The 12,295-nt window shown below is 42.5% G+C and overlaps 1 protein-coding gene and 1 long non-coding RNA gene across 3 annotated transcripts in view; both read left to right on the top strand.

Moving 5' to 3' along the window:
* Positions 1-12,295, top strand: part of LOC135385630 (basement membrane-specific heparan sulfate proteoglycan core protein-like) — a 206,151-nt gene that overhangs the window by 147,525 nt on the left and 46,331 nt on the right. The window lies entirely within an intron of this gene.
* LOC135385631 (uncharacterized) lies at positions 244-3,607 on the top strand. Of its 2 annotated transcripts, XR_010420455.1 has the most exons (7): positions 244-439; positions 1,443-1,481; positions 1,592-1,745; positions 2,162-2,220; positions 2,438-2,603; positions 3,047-3,163; positions 3,529-3,607. It is a non-coding gene; the product is annotated as an uncharacterized LOC135385631 (long non-coding RNA). The 2 variants fall into 2 exon arrangements; XR_010420456.1 differs by lacking the exon at positions 2,162-2,220.

Genomic DNA, 12,295 nt, shown 5'->3' with positions numbered 1-12,295 from the left:
TAAATTTCTGATTAACAGTTGTATCGCAAATAATTCTACAATTAAGGGACTGCAGATGTTTATGCAATGGGGCAGCATCAGTGAAATCCACAGAAATTCAAGCATCACAGTAAGTGGAACAATTCCTAATACCAATATGTTAAGAGTCACGGTTACGTAATGCCATGAAACAAACAGGAGATTGACACAGCAACAGCACACTGTAAAAAACTAGTCGTGAAAAATACGGGCATATCGCCGCGGGCGCGATCCCGTGTTTTCAAATCACGCGCGTTTCCTGTTATTTCGCGGGGGAGGAGGTGTCTGGGCATGCGCACTGGATCTGCATGGCCTCCAGCAACCGGCACATGTGTGAGGAACGCAAGCGTGCCCCGACTGTCAAAATCGTCAAAGCCAAAGCTGTGCCTCACTCGTGGGCTTTCGCAATAAGATTTTGAAGGTATGTGAACTCTTATTATGTCCTTTATGCTGTCAGCTTTTTGGAATAAAAGGAAATATGCGCCGCCGTTGTGTGTTACCAAATACGTAGTGAATGGCGCCTTCTTCAACGGAATGTTGTCGCCTTCCGCTGTGTTCTCACTTGTCACACTGTCCATGTCGTAGCCATGCATGTTCTTAAAACTTTCTTCTCAAACCACTAAAATGAGCAGTGTGTAACATTCTGGAACTAGTGGATGGGTGTGCGTTCATTCTCGTGGACATTTGAAATAGGCCGGGGTTCACCAACGCCGGTTAACGAGATTGAACGCTCAACCGAGATTGAGTACCCTTACACCTTTTTATTAATAATGTTAATTCGGGACGCAAGATTTATTTTAAATGCTTGTCAGTGCTGTCGAAAGAGAGTTGAATCGCACTTCCAAGTCGAGGGACCCTTGATCTAGTTTAACCGACGTTGATCGAATGAGGCCATTGTGTACAGCCGTCGTTCATATAGTTTTAAGTGTTTGCACTATTTATGAGGCAAATGTCACCGCTCTATACAGAATGCATGAAACAAACATGTGGATTAAACAGTAGCAGAAATATTGGTAAAAGAGTTGCCGAGACGTATTTTTCCTTGTTCCGTATACGCTTGAGTATATCTTCGTTGTTAGCACCAAAAGCGTTCGACGACATCGCCTGATATGAACGGGTATCAAGTTACAGCACCGCACTGATGGCACACCAGCAAGCAGAGCCCGCTTTGAATGGGAAGAATAACGTTTGCGCGTCTCTGAGTTTAACGAAAATCTGGCGAAGGGCACGATATAATGTGACGCGTTTCGTTAGCTGAGCGGTGTTTGCATGAAGTGATAGTGTTGCAGCACAATACTTTTTTTTGCTACACAGCTTTTACTCTGACGCAGACAAAACCTGTTCCTTTTCAGGCATATTCCTCTATACGCCCTTTTTTAATACTTTCGTGGACTTATCTCTTTCTCTATTTTATTACCAAACAGGGTCTGGGCGTATACAGACAAGAAGCAAGCAGCAAACGAGTATGTTCTCTTCTGTGAATGCAAGCTATCTCAAGTATACCTTTATGACTATCAAAGGCACTTCCAAATACATTCATCTATGCATAACGTATCTGTGTCATGTACCCAAGGAGACTGGAATGGAAGCCGCAAACAAGAAAGTTGCTGCAGCCCATATAAGGCTCCAGTGATGAACATGGCTGCCCAGGAAAACATATCTTTGTGTTGAAGCCGGTCTGTGCATATTTTAATGAAGACTATGAGGTCTGCACCTCGTTCCACACTGTAAGTTCTCATGCACCGTCTTGATTCTGAGAGTTCTGTGATAATATGATCATTGACACATTTCTTGGTGACACACATGAAAACGAAAATGTCAAAGATCAAAGTAATATGATTGATGTCTGAAGGTTGTGTCAGGGCGGGGTGAATGAACTTTAATTCAGACACGCAGTTCTAAAGGCAGCAACTAGGCAATCACAGGCGATTTTCTCCATTGTCTCTGTTTCCGGTCAATCATTGATACGGCAAAGTGCAGAGAAAAATTTTGCAAGCAGTAACGAGCGCACAATGCTTTATGGTTATTTTTTTATTATATATTTTGTTTGTGTTTAATCTTGCATATTTTCTTGTGTCTGATGATTATTATATGAGAGTTCAACTGTTTGCATTACTGAGTGAGGTATCCAATCTTTCTTTAGCACAAAGCTGGCCAGACAGCTGTGGAGTGAGGGCCCCCAACACCATGCCTCTGCTATTGGTATGAGTGCTTCCATTTCTTGGAAGTTTTTTTTTTATTGCTATTGGCACCTTGCAGTGGTCATTTCTTCTTCTTTGTGTAAAACATATTTCTGTTTTGTGCAACTGAAAGAAAGTATGCTGTCACAAAACAAGAATCTGTGCTGCAGCTGCAACATGGGCTCTCAAAGCATTTGCAGTCACTGCAATAGATTTATGTACATCTATCTCTCTTATAGGGTCATCACTACTACACTTCTCAGGCATTGTTCTTCCCTTGGACAATGACAAAACGCTAACTGCAAGGAGCGTGGAGAAAGGATTGGCGCTTCAGCTCGGAGTGTATTTCAACTACGATGTGCAGTGCCTGCCAGCAACGTTTCTTATGTTACAATCCATGCAATGGTATGCGTTCTCATGTATTACACTCATCGTATCATAAATCGTTATCACGTAGTCGACAACTACTCTGCTGTATTCGTCCTTGTATTGTTCATTCTTACCGTGGGGTGAGAATAAGTTTCACAGTCATGTGTTTCAAATGTTTCTTTTTTTTTTTTTTTTTTGTCTTTCTATTCCTTGGTTTCACAGATACCGAAAAACCTGCTGCTGCTCTAGGCAACGTGGTGTTATTGGCAAACTTGGTTGTGATACATTGACTTGTGGACAGCTAGGTTTGCAAATTTTATTGTGCCAGTTCCTGGTGGCAGAAGAAAATTAGTGGCCTTCTCTAATTCATGAACAGATGGCCGACCTGCACATGAAGCTTTGAAGGCAGTTCAGCACCTGAGATGCTATAGCATGAAAAATTATGATTGTTGAAAAATGCCCTCCTTTTTATTTCACAGCTATTTTGGACACATCAGCACTGAAAGAGGAACAAAGCACCCCAATGGTAATCAAGCTTAAGTAGCATACCTGTTTGCGTTCTGTCACTCATCTGCGAACTGGGGTAAAATTGAAAGGTAGGTATCCCATTAGCCCTTTCTTAGTCTGCAATTTGGTGCTGATTATTTCTGTTTGGTCCACATTTCCCAAAATGTCATACTTTTGACCGTTAACCATTGTGCTTTTGAGGCCCTATTTGTGAGTCTTGGTATTGTTCCTTGCATCTTCTGCATGTGTTTGTTAGGATAAGCTGAATACTACAGGGCACAACACAAATACTTCTGTGCTTTCACGTACTTTGTCCACGTATGTGCATTGTGCTTTTTAAAGTGCGCAGATTCAAACTGTGTGTTGAGCACTTCAGTTAATACATAAATATGTCTTGTCTTTTCGTATGCCTTACACTCAATGTTCTTAATTTCATGTTTTGTTCTGATTTCAGGAGCCATTCCAAGCTGCTGTGCTGGAGAAAGCTACTGCACTGTACATTTCAGTGAATATATTGCTTTATGAACACATAACATGTGGTGTGGGTGTCTGATAATGATACAGGGCAAACACTATTTCATGAAATGATAGACAGTAATTTTTACAGGCTGGTGCATGTTTCTATAATACAGTATCCAATCATAATAATGGTTAGCCATTAAACAACAAGAACACAGTCCCATCTTTTAGCTCGGGTTAACACGTAATGTAGGAATACAGCGGCATGTGAATTTCACGATTTTGTGTCATATATATCGAAAAAACTTTTCAGTCTTTTTCACTGTGTTCACAATTAATACAGCTGCCATGCATTTCGAGTTTTTTTTTTTTTTTCTCAGGGAATATTGTTTGCAGTGCAGCTGGCACTTGTCTGTAAACTGCCTCACATCTTTCACATTTGTGCGCCTGTACAGTTGCAATATCATTTTTAGAACCACAAATTTAGAAAACGGAGAAGAAATGGAGGGGCCTGGCCCGCCCAGGGTATCCCTGGTGGGCAGACTTTGGCCAGACAGTGGGTAGACTTTTAGTCACCAAATTGTCGGTAGACGTTCTACAGGAAGGTGTGTTCCAATTGCCCATAAAAAAGTGACGTGGGTGGTAGACAGTCTGGATACTTTCTATACACAGTCTCATGGCTGGGTGATTAATGTTCTACCCACTTCCTGTAGAAAGGTGATCAATTTTTTTGTAAGGGATGGTTTAAATTATTTGCAGGACAGGAATTTCGCAGCTTCACACAAATACTACTACTACGACGTAAGAGTGGTTTCAAATCTAGCTCTTTTGTGTTCCTGACATTATTGCACAAGATGTAGTATCCACTATGATCCTTTATGTGGGGGGTATGTACAGTGCAATCAACAGATGCTATTTACAAATCTGTGTTTTCTACTGTGTTGAAATGGGGTAGTTTGTATCTGAGAGCCATAGTGAAACACAGGCCCTCGAGAAACATGGCAACACATTTCAGGGACTCTGGATGCTGCCTAAATTTCCAGAACACACAGCTCAAGGCAGCAGTTAAATAACAAGTGGTTAGAGAAATCCAAGAGAGTTGCATCCGTAAGCAGTCCGCTGTTGGATTTGCTTCTGTCAGAGATACGTTATCTCAAAGGGAACGCACGGACACACTCACAATGATACTAGGGCTGCCTGTGAAATAGAATGAGGAGAGGGGAAGATATATAACCCTTTTTCTTGTCTGTTATTCTATTGGTTAAATTGTCATTTTCTTAGCAGCATATGTGTGTATATTCCAGAGTCTGCTAATAAATATATCAGTTTAGAGCTAGCAGTCGCATTGTAGATGTCTCATCCTGTCCTTGGTTGCTTGTGATTCACTATGGCCATGCTTGCTATTGCAAAAACAGAAAACAAAAAAAGACAATAGAAAACATGGAAAGAGCGACCTAAAAAAGCTGCCTGTTCTAGTGCTCACATGGAGGCAGTGCAATGAGGTAACATGTTCCATTCATGAACTGTGCATAGTAGTACATATCACAACGGCAACCGATTATTCAGATTTTTCTTGAAGTACTTTGTTTTCTTTTTAGCTTTGTTTGCACAGTTTCTGTTTAGCTTTGTTTGGAGCTTTATGTGATTCCCCTCTTCAGATATTTTAAGATTGCTGATGCTGTGCAGTTTGTTAATTTTGAAACTGTACTGTGCTGAGGTACAAAAACAGAATTGTCATATCTGCATTTGAGCACATAGGAATAATTTGTAAGTACTTTACTTGTTGACATTAATATTTGCACCAGGTCACAACATTGTTGATGTATGGAAAATGTGTAATAAATATATTTATTTGCTTGCCAAACAATGCACAAATGTCTTCTTTTCTAGTGAGATATTCCCTGTTCACCAGACATAAATGTGGAAAAGTTAAAGGGGCACAATGATGGTAGAGTCTAGCGTTGCTTTTTGCCACTTCGCATATATGCACTATTATTCGTGTGCACATGTAGGAATAGGAAGGTAGAGGATGCGCATAAAAAATTTCGTATGCAGCCACACATATGGTTCAGAAGATTAATTAGATGATGTCCAAGCATATATAATTGTGCTTCATGTGCAATGGGTATGCTAACGGATTGCTTCCTTGAAGCCGTTTTATTTTTTTTATAAATTCTTTTTATAAATGTTATTTTTGATTTTATATAAATTTCTTATTACATATTGTATACTTCTATTTTTATAAATTTTATAAACTAAAAACTCAAGTTACACGGCCCCTGTAAGAGTGCCCTTTGCAAATGGTTTGGTAACATGTCTCGAACTGTAAAGGTAAGAGCAATCGAGAATGCTGCAGACAAGGTTGCAACTTACATATTGCTTATCACGTCCTACATACAAAGTGATTTGTACAATAATTCCTGAGCACGGAATTAATCCCGAGGCTGGCCAGTGATGTCACCCAGGACGACAAGTCACATAATTGCCTTTAACACTTTTACACCCCATGGGCTGAGTTGTGAATTGAAAGAGCACTCTACAGAAGGATATGGTGCACCTGATTTCTAGGATCTGTGCTATGCCCTAACTCTTCAGACACCACATTTCTAAGTGGCAATATGTGCTCTGGTACTTCTTTTGCGTCTGCATAGTGTGCAACCACATGGCTACTGGAGCTTTCGTGTGCATGTTTTTGTGCGACGGTGTTCATTACAAACAACATCCAGATGTTAGACATAAAATGCAGTAGTTTGTGCGTACCACACAACGCAGCGTGACATGGGAGTGTGTGATTCAAAGAAAGCTTCTGGAAAAGCACAGAATCCCACAAAAAGTTTAAAATGTGATTTGTATTTCGTTTTACGTCTTTCGTCGTTACATACCATCGTCGACGCTGTTGCACATTGATAAATCGTACGTAAAACTTGTCCCATAGCAGTATGCGGTTTCCCAAATACATAGCACAATTTTTCTGCAGTAATAAAACGCTGTCGGCATTTTCTTGCTGACACGGCTGTCGCAACGTCAGCCTCTACAATGGGTGCTGTAAAGGGGCTAACGCAGACGCGGCTTGATACAAATTGTACGTGCTCACAAAACACAAACGACGAATTCCAGTCACAACATCGCACAGAGGTTGATTCGCGAATGAGTTCGCAGCTGCTGCACTGTTTACTTATCGCGGAACAGTGGAACCCGGCTGTCCGCCATCTTAAAGCACAGATACGTGAAGCCGCGAGAAGCCGTAGCTGAAATCCACTGACAAGTACGAAGGCGCGTACACGTCACAATGCCCGTTCGGGTGCATCTACGTCATAAAAATGGCTGCGCCCATGTGTGTTTCGGAATGACTTACCTATTTTCTGACATGGTACTGTACCGAACTGAGAGAATGAAGGTGTATTTTGGGGAGTGCTGGATATGGGCTTTCAGAATATCACAACCGTTTCGACTATTTGGGATATCGGCATAGCTGACCTTTAAGGAAAAGCACGAGGGGCAGCGCGGGGAGGCAGAGCCACCGGAGCTGCTTTGAACGCCGTATCATTGAAGTACTGTGGGCAAGTGAACTATATGAACGACGAACGCTGAACAAGAGTAAATTATTTAAATTATTGCTTGCGCTGAGATCTCTCTGAGCTCCTCCTCGTAGTTGTGGACTGCTAGTGGCGCCGTTATGTTCTGACTTCTGGCTGACTGCTTGTGGCTGTCACGCTATTTTCGCGGCAATACACTGCAAGCTTCCCAATTTTCCCTCCACAACGCTAGAAGTTGTACTTTTCTTCGAGCTCTCTCATGCATTTGAATGAATTGAGTTGATAGAGCAGTTACTCTATCACACTTCTGTGTTCTCAAGCTCGGAGCAAGCAGACGTAAGTGATCAGAAAAACACGATTGTAACATTGAACGACGACGGCATCTTGCATATTGGTCTGCGCATTACTTTTCTCGTTAAAAATATACGTAAAAACTTAAATAAAAATAAAAAAGCGACCTAAAAAATTACGTTTGCTATGTTGATGTGCTCGAACCTTTGGAAAACTAAATTGCAAGATCATTTTGTTGTATCACTCTTGGTCGAGCCACTTTAAAGCCTGTGACGGGACTATATTACTTGATTGTGTTTAATTGCGAACAGGTGAACGAATGAACTATTCTTTTAGACAGTTCAGTGGAGTGAACTGAACCAAATCAATTAGTTTACAAAAGTGAACTGACTTGCCCATTACTAGTACGTACCAAAAATTTCCAACCCGCTCCTATAGAGTACAAAGGAGCAAAACACTTTCGTGACGGTGAGGGACATAGGCCTCAGCAACACACACTGCCTGCAGTAACTTGAAAGCACCTAGCGTTACAGAAGAGACATCCCTTCCTATCAAACATTATGTTTTTTACTTGACCTGCCGCAATTCCGTTGTGATTAGAGGATCCAGCAACATTTTAGCCCGAATGAAACGTCCGATGCGAGTGTCGCGCATGCGCGTTAGTTGTAGGACGCGCGATTTCGCTCAAACGACCACGCTCGCAGTCGGTTCGACAGATTGGCAGTGGCATCGCAAAGCAAGATGGCGGCTGTTTGCAGCAAGTGGAAAATTGAGTTGTTGAGCTGCAGTGCATGTTACAGTGGGATTTCCACGCATGTTGACTGTTTAGAACATTGTGTATCATCCAGAGTTCGAGGTAACTCGTTACTGTAACTAAGTTCTTTTTTTTTGGTAACTTGTAACTTAACTCGGTACTTTTGCGCCGTGGTTTCAGAGGACCTCGAGGACTCGAGGACTTTCAGAGGACCTCGTTCCTTTTCCAGGTAAATTCGCCAAAGTAACTTAAGTAAAGTTCCAAGTTACTTTTAACTCGCTTTTCATTCACGTCCACATATTTTCTTGCTTTCTCTCCGGTTCCTTCATGGCATTTTTGCCATAAAACCTGATATTCAATCAATGGCAGTATTTTCTTCAGGAAGTAAGAACCGCTGCCATTGAAATGAAGCTGAACTATTGTGCGCTCACAGGGAGTAAGATGCAAAGCGTTGGAATAGGCCTCTATACCAGAGAAACGTCATCATGACATTGGCAGATAAACTCAAACCGAAACAAATCGGAATGAGAAGGCTGGGTTCCACGAACGGGCACTTGTTCGCTGCCTCCCATTGAAAGAAAAGTAGGACCGAGGGTCGCGTCTTTTTAAGGGACCATATGGTAATCCGCTTTCGGGCGCGACCTTGTTCAGCTCTAGCTTCGAGCGTAGTTAATTCTACCAAATTTTGGTGCTGTGGAACACTATGACGTAACTTGTTTACAAACAGGGAGAGGTCTATTGGTGGACATCAACGAAAACGATCTAAGCGTGTTGCACTCCTCCGCAGGTAACTCAAGGTCTAACTAAACTGCTCACGCACGCTGCACCTGCTATTACCTAATGCTATTTTGTGTCCGAAGTAACTTGCAAGTAACTCGTTCTTTTTTTAAGTAACCCAGTAACTGCGAGTTACATTTCAGGCTGAAGAACTTCGTTATTAACTTAGTTACATCTTGCACACGGTAACATAACTTGTAACGAGTTCTTTTTGACGGGTTACTTCTCAATCTATGGTATCATCTGCGGGAAGTTGTTTGATGTAACGACGTATTGGACTGGGCATTTCACACGCTTCAACGTCCAATCTTCCGGTGCTGCTTGGGCATTTGCTATAAGTATACCAACACGGGTACGTACCATTTTCTGCATTTTCAATCAATATGTGCTGCACATGGGCAATATGGGGCCCATATTGCCAAGTTTTAATCAATATGAGGAAAATCCTGGCAAAACGGGTCCCATATTGGACCCGGATCGCCAATGCCCAGCGAATATGGGTCCAATATTGTGTGCTGCTTGGTGGCTATCAAATTACGAAATACTTATTGCAGTAGCCACAAAAAATCGAACACCATAGCTAATAGCCAACACAATTGTAACAGCGGAAAGGGACACGGACAAGAATATCACAACACACAACAACACGATGCTGACTGTCAACTAGCGTTATTCTTAAATATACATCCAGCGGTACATATTGATGAAGAATAAGCTGCAACTCCATGACTGCATCTGTAGCATGCATTTATGTATCAAGTGAGACGCAGTGTTGCGCCGACTCTAAGGCTTTTCACTTCTCTGTGCCGTGCTGAACACGGCGAAACAGCCGTTTGCACGCTTAATAAATATGCAAGTGCGTCTATGTGCAATACATATATAAATGGACAAAATGCATGGGAACACAGTTACGGAAAGTAACACTTCTAGACTTAAGGACGAAAGGGAAGAATAGAGAGAAAACTGTACAGAGGGAGGACAGGGAGTTCAAATATTTACGAAGGATACAAAGATCGGCCGTGAGGGAACGGGTACATGCAGAGTTTGACAAACGATAATAGACGTCCTGGACACGTCTCTGTATAAAGTGAAGCTCTTAATGCGACACTTAAGAAGGGCCCCGAGCAAAAAAAGGGCCTCGTTCATTCTTTCAGGGGACCACTGTTCCTCAACGATATACAATGTAAGAAGAACTTGGGAGAAATAGAAAAGTACGGACAAAGAAGCGAGACAGCAAATAATTGACACAACTATGGGAGAAGAAAATAGCCCAACAAAATACCGAATACGTACAGGGTGGAATAGGCAGATAATCTTAGTGGAAAACAGCACGTGGCAACGAGTAACGGAAATTTCAGTTTCAAAGGGCGCTCCATCCTCTGCCCGTTACCGTTTTCCTCTTCCACCTCACGTGACGCCTTTCGCACAACTTTGAGACGTACCGGTTGTTGCTGGTGATCTATCCACAGGTAGTTGGGATAATAATATTTGCGCCAGGAATAATGTGCTTGAACTACGTGCACGTTCGAAGGGATTGTTCTTTGTCAATGGAATTGAATGATCATATAGTGGTGTATTTCCTAACACCAGTGGCGTAGTCAGAGGAGGATTTCGGGGGTTCAATTCCTACGGATATCGTACATTTGGTAGTGCGTTTGGGAGACGGAAACGAGGGCGAAATCCTCAGAGAACCCCTCCCGAATTATTTTTCTGGCTGCGCCACTGCCTAATACGCCACACGTATAACTAGAGCCCGGAGTTTTAGGCACGAAAAAACCTCGTTTTTGCGCCTATACAAGGCGCCAAAAATCCCCAGTTATGCACTAAAAATGGCATTAGAGGCACTATAAATTGTTCATTTTTTTCATCTCTACTACTGACGGTGCAAAACGAAAGTGCATAAATATGTTTTATCCGCAGGAAGGATACCGTAAATGAGGGTTGTGACTGTTTGTCTATTTTTTTGCTGCACGAAATGCAAAACATATTGATCCTACTATGGTCACGAGGCTTCTAGTCATTGCCAGCGGTTCCCGGACACTTCTTATAAGGACTTGTCGCGGGCAGCATACTGTCGACATGCGAGATGGGTTTCGAGCATCAGAAGCTTTAGTGTACGTAACGCAAAAATAAGATTTCGTTTTCAGCATTGCCACTTGGCTCGCAATAGTATCAAATATGGGGATCAAGTCTGCTCACACTGAACGCGCTCTCACTTTCGCTGGTGTACCTATTTCCCGGACTGCCCGCGAGGAGGGCAGCCTGCTAATGTTGCCAAACTATATGTATTATACCGGAGTTTTACCTGCCTTCGTACGTCACGCCCCCTCGTGAGCATTTTACCGTGTGTCAAGATCGTTGTTAAAAGAGAGAAAGGGGTGAGAATAAATTTAAAAACAGGTTTTATAAGTCCAAAGCCTCAATAAAGTTAGAAAATTATAAAATTGGTGTCTTACACAAGGAAAATAGGCGAAGGAGCTGCAATCGTTTTTATTATTTTTTTATTTTTTATCGCTTATGCGTTTACTACGGACATATACTCGGGGCGCCGAATTGGCTGAGGTACAGGGATTTCGAGCCTAATCAGCCATACAGCGCCAGGCGACCAGACGGTTGGTAATTTAATGGTGAACTCTGCGCTATTCTTCTTTGACAGGTTGCGTCCTTTGGGAACAGAATGTCTTTCTGATCTACGTGGTCCTGCGCTAGCCTTCTGTATCGAGCAATGGCGCTGAGTGTTCTAGGTTGCGACAAAACCGTTACAAAACGTGCCTATATTTTTTAACAGCGACCCACGAGGCAACACAATGCTGGAATGGAGAAAAATATGGAGTTAGTTCTGTACCGAGTAATCGATTTTCAATTCTCAGCTTCTTTCCAATACCTTTGAGATCGGCTTCTTTCAAACGGTCGGGGGTTTCAAAACGACGTGCGACGTGACCCATGCCAACTTCGCCTGACAACGGTGTTTCGCCACCGCTTTAGGGTCATTTGAGGCATATACGCCAAAATAGGAACTAACGCCGGAATAGGCATTTATTGGCACTACTAAATCGATGCAGGAGGTTCCCCAGCACCCAGCTGGTGAGCCTGTATCAAAAAGGCACTGTTAGAGCTACAAGGAAAAAACGGCATTCGCCTAGGAATCCGGGCTCTACATACGTATCACTTCATTGACTCGTAGTAATCCCAGGAAGAAAGGCAACATGCGAAACCCTCGATAGAGAAGGCGTGGGGCCACGTAGTTCTGAAAGACATTCTGTTCCCAAAGGACGCAACCTGTCAAAGAAGAATTGCGCAGAGTGCACTATTAAATTACCAGCTGTCCGGCCGCCTGGCGCTGTATGGCTGATTAGGCTCCAAATCCCCGTGCTTCAGCCAATTCAGCGCCTCAAGTCTATGTC

The sequence above is a fragment of the Ornithodoros turicata genome, chromosome 2, assembly GCF_037126465.1.
Source record: "Ornithodoros turicata isolate Travis chromosome 2, ASM3712646v1, whole genome shotgun sequence".
Lineage (NCBI taxonomy): Eukaryota > Metazoa > Arthropoda > Arachnida > Ixodida > Argasidae > Ornithodoros > Ornithodoros turicata.
This window is presented reverse-complemented; position numbering and strand designations above follow the sequence as displayed.